The 7552-nt window shown below is 37.0% G+C and overlaps 1 long non-coding RNA gene across 1 annotated transcript in view; it reads left to right on the forward strand.

Moving 5' to 3' along the window:
* Positions 1-7162, forward strand: part of LOC148978364 (uncharacterized) — an 82499-nt gene extending 75337 nt beyond the window's left edge. The window contains exons 7-8 of the long non-coding RNA XR_016169308.1: positions 3374-3468; positions 6820-7162. This is a non-coding gene — a long non-coding RNA (uncharacterized LOC148978364). The remainder of the gene's footprint in view (positions 1-3373; positions 3469-6819) is intronic.
* The last annotated feature ends 390 nt before the right edge of the window (positions 7163-7552 follow it).

A 7552-nucleotide genomic window follows, 5' to 3' on the forward strand; every position in this document is an offset into this window, starting at 1 on the left:
TCTGCACGCTCACAAATTGTTTCACCAAATAACAATTTAACACGATGTAAATACAGTAAGAGCTTCCTTGTGAAGTGTAACTGCGTCATTGATTTCATAACGGGTTTTGGCAAGTGTCCATATAAACTCTCACTGTGTGATTGACAGCTTGTGATTGGAAATGGAGCATTCTTTGATCGCTTTCTGTGTATAATTTAATCACAGTTTAAATATTTTTTTTTTCATTCTACTAAGAGAAACAACGTGAAGTTGATTGTTTAGTCACTGGCTTGATTTACTGATGCATAAACAGTATTGAACGATTTTGAAAGACAATCTGCCTGAACTTTAATAAGTATACATCAGAAATCACTGATCATCAGATCATGTTTGTGGCGTTGCTGGCAGATTCATATCGTAAAATCTGTTTGCATAGCCTGCCCCAAAATTTACCAAATAATCCAGTGAAATGCACCGAATACAAACAAATAATGCACTGCTGAGACATTCACATTGTTGAAAAACAAATAATCCCACTATCCTTGCATTAGGTCAGATCTGGTAATTTTTTTTTTTTAATTTTTTTTTTTTTTTTTTTCAAAATGTCACTATTCACTAACGTGCCAGTGGGCGGGGTCAAAGACACCGTGATGTAGATGTAGACATTGATATTCTTCTATGATAGTCTCCACTTTTTAGATCCTGTTGTTTTCTGGCCTTGGTTAGGAAATTTTGAGTTTTGAAACTTGCAGGGTATTTTTTTATAGTATAACAAGCTCTTAACTGTCACAAGATCACAGAAAATTTGAATTCTCAGTTCATGACCCCTTTAAAAACATCAATTGATCAGAAGAATCTATAATGCAACATCAAGTTAAGTAATTCAACTTATGCAAGGAATGCTGTACAGTCAGCTAGCCATTGTCACACACAAACGCACACAAAAGAACCTGACAGATCAGGCCTTGTTTATTTTGCTATAATGATTTGCTGATTCTACATCATTCCACATTTTAATGCCCCTCATGCATTTTCTATATAAATTTTACTCTCTGTGTCCCCCCCCCCCCCCCCCCCATAGGTTTTGTCAATAATATTCCTTAAAACTCCGAATCTCAGTTTGTGCTTATGACAATTTCATATTTTGTGTTGGAAAAAGTCTTAAATTTGAGTATTCTTTGAGAAAGGAATCATTTTAATTTTTTACAGACCGCTTTTTAACAGCTTTTTGTTTCACTATATTTGTCTTGTGCTTTGTTTAGTTTTCTGTGTTTTGCCTTGTCTTGTTTTTGAAGAAAAATGAATCTATTAGGCCTACAGGCGATTTTGACCACCTTTGTGCGTTCATGTAAAATTCTGTGTCATGCAATAGAGTTAAAGCTGTAAAGTATGTTAACATAAAATGGGTTTGAAATGCTGCAATTCTTACATGTCATTTTAATCATGAATGATGAGTTCAGTGAAGCGACGCCTGGCCTGTTCATGAGCATCTTGAACAAGCGCTCCTCTTGGCTCTCAACGTAGCCTGCAGTGTTTGCATTTAGCAATTCCTTGTACCTCATCATTCATTTTGTGGACAGAGCAGGGTCAGCAGGTAAATTCTTTGACAATGCACACAGACTGTTGGTATCTACAAGAGAAGGAACACAAGACTGTTTGCATTGCTGTAGAGCTCTCATCGAGGTGCCCTTCTGGATCAACAAAGAAACAAGACCCTGACTAGCAGCTCTTGACCCCACGCTGGCTCCTGTGTGGCTGAGAGCGGGACGGTTGTGTGTAGGTTGAGCTGACGGGGAGATACTATCTGACAGGCTGTTATTTGAAATAAGGCTTGAAATGGGACGGAGACATTCAGGTTATGCGGGCCTCCACCAGGGGACACAGCAGCAACGATGGGAATGTTTATTTGCCGTTGAGTGATTTTTGTGGGGACTGAGCAGAGTTCATTCATCATGGCCAAATTCCTTACAAATTTCCCCCATTTTGCGACCATTCTGTGCCCACCCCCCTCTCTCGCTAGTATTTTTCTCCGATTCTCTCGCACCACACGGCCCTCCTCACAGTCACACGTAGAGTTCTCTTGCTGTCGCCATGCACCTTTTGTCCCTGTTCTCCCGATTTTAGTGGCTTTTCAAATCAACACCTCAATCCTCAGCTTGACTTTAGCCGTGCTTTTGTGAACAATCCTCAAAAAGCCCTCAGAACAATGACATAAATTTTTCAGCTAAGTGGCCCAAATCAAAGGTGCCTTAGGCTCTAGCTTCATTCTGTGTGTTTAAGCTAAAAATAAAACCTATGCTCAAACTGCCGTCATCCAGGCACTGCTAGAAGCAGCGGGACATGTGGAGAAATAAAGCAGGAATCTTTTAATCTCTTGTCCAAGTAATAGGGGATTAAAATGCCCCCCACTGCCTCACAGCGTGGGCCTCCACCGACCCCTCCCCGCTCCCCCGGCCACCCCCTCCCGCCTAGCTCAATGGCACAACAGGCTGAACACGACCTCGCTGGCCCTTCGGTACCTCAGTGGGCACCGGGCTCCACTTTTTGGAACAAGTCCCCGGCCCTGTCAGCTCATTCCATTGTGCTTCGAATTAACCCCCTCTGCATCTCAAAGAGACCCCACTCTCCCTGCTTTCAGGCCTCTGAAGAAATGCTGGCCCCACACCCTCCCCGGCCCATCATGCCTTGCTTTCTACTGAAAAACTCCACTAGCCGTGAAGAGAGGAGAGAGGCCTCAATAATGTTTTGACCACTGCTGAATTGCTGAAAAGTCCAAAATCACAGCGCCGAGTTGTTTTGCTGAGTAAATAATATGCTATTTATCTGGGAACTTTATTAGAAACTGCAACATGGAAACAATGATAGTTTTTACCCGTTTTGTTGTTATCCGGCGTAAATAATGTAAGCAAATGAAATCAAAGATGCGTTTGTGTTTTAGTAAATGTTTTCCCCCGTCTCGCAGGAAAGAACACGTATTTGTATCGCTATTATTAAAGAGATTCATGGGGTTGTTTTTTTCGCTTCCCTGGCCTCCTTGTATTTTGATGCACTGATCAGGAAGATGAATAGTAGCCTGGCTAGGCTATCGGGAACATCTAAAACACTTAGGCTACCGCGCGTTTCTTTAGACTTCAAAACAAGTACTTTGAGTTTAGCTATTGAAGTATTCCGTCATAGGCTTTATTGGTCCTGGAGTAAATGTGCAGAAAGCATGTCTGAAAGCAGCTAGCCTAGGAGAACACAGAAAGACAAAACACACATAAATATCAGACTTGCCTTGCTAAGGTTTCATGCTGTAAATACCTTGTTTGAGGTTTTTTTCCACATAATTTATTGACATCTCCATCATGTCGCTAGGCTACCTCCTGATCCCGCTGTTTTTTTTTTTTTTTAGCCACCCAGCAGAAAAGTTCAAACCGCCTGCTCCCACAAGATTTGCGTTCGGTCCCGCGGGACTCAGCCCTCTACTCTACTGGTCAAAAGTTTGGGGTCAGTAAGATTTATATTTTTATTCAGCAAGCATGCATTGAAATATTATGTATGTGAATGTTGTAATGTAGTATTGGCTGCAATATGGGAAAACTGTTATATAATTATTTTGTCATTGGAAAAATATATATTTCTTTCAACAAAAATAGTGCAAATAGTGCATATAGTTTTCTGAAGAAATATATGACTAGTTTTTGTTGTCAAATCACTCTATAGTACCTAATTGATTTATTAATTTGCATGAGCTTTTATTGCAGTTGAGCTTCTATTTTGGTTTCTGTGACTAATAGTTTTGGTTCATTCAATTGTGGCAGGACAGATGTAACGAATGGGAAACTCTGGAATTATCAGAGGCTAAATAATATCAAAAACTGAATCCTCCAAACCCTTAAAATACATAACCACAACTAATGTCTTCATGTCTCCAGATATATATATATATCTCACACTGAGCTTTAATGGCCTAACATCCTGTAGTCTCAACCTTTAGCAAAGATTACCAAAAAATAAAAAAAATAAAAAAAAAAAAGAAAGAAAGAAAAGAAAAAACATATTTAAATGTATAATATTCATATAAAAGTGAAGCTACATGGAAAATGTTGGCAATATAGAGAAAGGAAGAGGGGAAAAGAAGGATAAAGAAAGTGTAAAGTGTAGAAAACAAGGGGGATGGTGTTAAAATGTGCTTGAGTGAAGAGCAGCCTTGAAATCTGTCCTCGCATGAGCTGCAGAATGAGAATAAACAAGACCTTTATCTGAACACATCAAGTCACAAGAAAAGCTGCTATAGCCTCACCTTATGCTTTTCATTATTAAAGACCTGCTGTTTGCTGAATATAGAATATCATAAACCTGATTATTCTGCTCCCTGAAACCAGTCCATTTATACATCATACACTTTTGTTTTGCTATGGTGTTTTTTTTTAATGCAGTAACTGTTCTGAGGGTGTTTTTCTGTCTTCTGTTCAAATCATTGCATGGTTTTGCTTTTGTAAACCTCATAGCAGCACTATTTATAGGTCAAAGCAATATACCTGCTTGACATGCATGTAGATATATAGGTGAACCACTGGCAGAATACACACTACTATTGGCAAACAAATGAATGAATGCAGGTAAAGTAGGACACTTTCTGATTATTTGTCATGATAATCAGTGTTTTGATATATATAATGCCAAACATGCAAGTGATGTAATGTTTAGGTTCACTGTACTCTACTATGCTAGCTAATGATGTAGTTACACACACTGCAGACAGATAATATAATATTATGGATGAGACCGCATAGGTCCATATGAGGTGAGCTACAGTATAGAAGAGCTCCTCGCTGACTGAGCTCAGGACCGGAGCAGGGCACTTAAAAGGCATTCCTCGGAGGTTTGTGTAAAGCCAGAGCATTGTGTGTGAGACTGGAGGAATGCCTCTGCATAGCCACTGGGGCAGTACTTGCTCCAGTAATCCAGCCTACTGCTTTATCTCCAAACAGGTTACGCTCATCTTGAGCTTACTGGACCTGACCCTGGATTTCATTCCATAAAGTGTGGAAGGAATTCATTTACCCAGTTAAATTACCCTTGGACATCATCATGTGGCTATATTTGGCTTACTATAGCACCAGTTGCTTTGATTACAAAATAGGAGCTGTTCTTTTAATTCTGGCATCAAATAATGAAAAATCTCTACCTGAAAGTATCTGCAACAACAACAGCTTCAGTGAAACATTATAAAAGGGAGGTGCACTTCTCACACAATGGTACGGACGTATTTAGCCATATTTTCATAGCAGGAATGCCTTTGTGCCCAACAATAAAATAACAATATCCCATTTTCATCACTTTCAAAGTTGTTTAATCCCTCCTGCAAAAAATTCATAAAAAGCCATCTAGATTAGCCTCTGCTTCTGTTTAATCTGATTAATAATCACAGCTCAGTTCCAGTAGTGGGATGAAAGCTGGAGCTGGTATTTTCTCTGGAGAATCAGGACACTGGGATAAAAGGTCAGAGGTCAGATGTGTGAATGATCCCAGCCTGAGTGTGATAAAGCCATCTTAATCAAACAGTTAGATCTGGTCCTAAAGCACACAGTGGCGATTATGGGCTGCTAGTGGGGTTATGTAATCAATTAAGTATTGTCTATTTGATTGTGGTTTGGGACCTTGAATAGGCAATTTTTTAATCAATTTAAAATTATATTTATATATTCCTCTCTTTTCATTACATTACCAGTTCGCACTCACTCTCTATTTCAGTGTTTCCCTAGTTTAAAACTTTGCTTTTTGCTTTAATAAAACTTTTCTGATGCTACGCTGATAAAAAAAAATTATTTTGTGGTGAAGTAAATACTACAGGAAAAAAAAAAAAAGATTTACATGAAAAAAGTTAGTTCAGGTAAGAATAATAAAAAAAGAGTAAATTCTATAGTAGTACTCAATTCAATCGTGTAGAAATTAAAGTGTAAATATCAACATTATAAAATTAAATAAAATTACTCAACTTTTCTGATACTGGTGTTCCCATCAAGTCCTGTACTGTGTGTGTGTGTGTGTGTGTGTGTGTGTATATATATATATATATATATATATATACACACACACACACACACACACACACAAACACACAATATTTAATTAAAAGTCATATATATATATATATATATATATATATATACTATATGTGAAAGGGGTGACAATATTTGAACCTTTAAAGACAATTTGCAATTCCCTGGCATTTTTATATAATAAAATGAAATATATATATATATATATATATATATATATATATATATATATATATAAATTATTTTATATAATAACTATTACATAGAAAAAAAATAGCACCTGATAATTTCACCCGTGTTGCAATATTTATGACTTTTTAATTAAATATTAAAGGTCAAAAAAGAATAGTATACATATACATATGGATGGATTTTTCACTATAATAACATGAATTTAAAAATGTTTAAGACTTTAAAGTGAAATAATTCACTTTATTTCATTTACTGTTCCAACCCCCCTTCATTTGTCCTTAAAGTAGTAAATGGCCTGGAATAAATATAGGCCTAATATTTAATATTTTTCTAATATTACATTACATAGCCTAGACTTTTTTTTCAGTCAGAATAGCAATAATTTAGTTTTCAAGACTATGAATAAAAAAAGGTAGAATCTTGCTTGATTCACTGGTAAAACTTTGATTTTTTTTAAAAACTATTTTCACCATATCTTTCCCTTTTTGCTGTTTTGAATTAGAATACATGAACACATGTATTATAATGCATGACATGTGCTACTGTACTTTTTGCAATTTTACTCCCCAAAAAATGTATGTGCTGTATTGTTCTCTCTCAGGTGAATGAGAACTCCTTCCTGCTCTGAAAGCCTCCTGCTGAAATGTGACAAAGTGCTTTACAACCTGGTCATAAATACTTACCCTCCATGTAGTGTGTGTGTGTGTGTGTGTGTGGGTGGACAGTGTTCTTCCATGTTGTACTGCTGACCCTGCAGTACACACACACAGCCCATCTATCGTTGCTATTTATGCTCAGACTTTTTGCTGCTGTAAATGTGTTCATTTTTAACCATGATAAGGGATGAAGTGCTACGTGTCTAGTTTGAGATTCCACAGCAGATCGGAATCTATAATGTAGATGACTGTCTTTCTAGATCTGAACCAGTTTACTAAACTCTTTCTCTGTTCACCGGGGCTCAATCTTTCTAATTTGTTGTTTGTATTGTAGATTGGACATGCTCCAAGCTTCTGATAAAGGATGTGGAAGTCTTTAATATGTCTGTATAAAAACCTACAGCTTCCTGTAGTTGACCTCTTTTCCTGTTTCTTCTGAAATTAGCTTAATATTAGCAAATAAACCCAAAAGAACAACTTTGATGATGAAGATTATGTTCTTAGCAGTCTGTTTAATAGAAGTAATTGAATGAACTAGATTTGTATGATTGATTGATATTCAGTTGGATAACATTTAAAGGGTAAGTTCACCCACAAATACTCCACCTTATGTTGTTTCAAACCTTCATGCTATTATTTTTTTCTGTGGAACACAAAAGAAGAAGATATTCTGAGAAA

This window comes from Pimephales promelas, chromosome 7, assembly GCF_988280905.1.
Source record: "Pimephales promelas chromosome 7, fPimPro1.hap1.1, whole genome shotgun sequence".
NCBI classification, from domain to species: domain Eukaryota; kingdom Metazoa; phylum Chordata; class Actinopteri; order Cypriniformes; family Leuciscidae; genus Pimephales; species Pimephales promelas.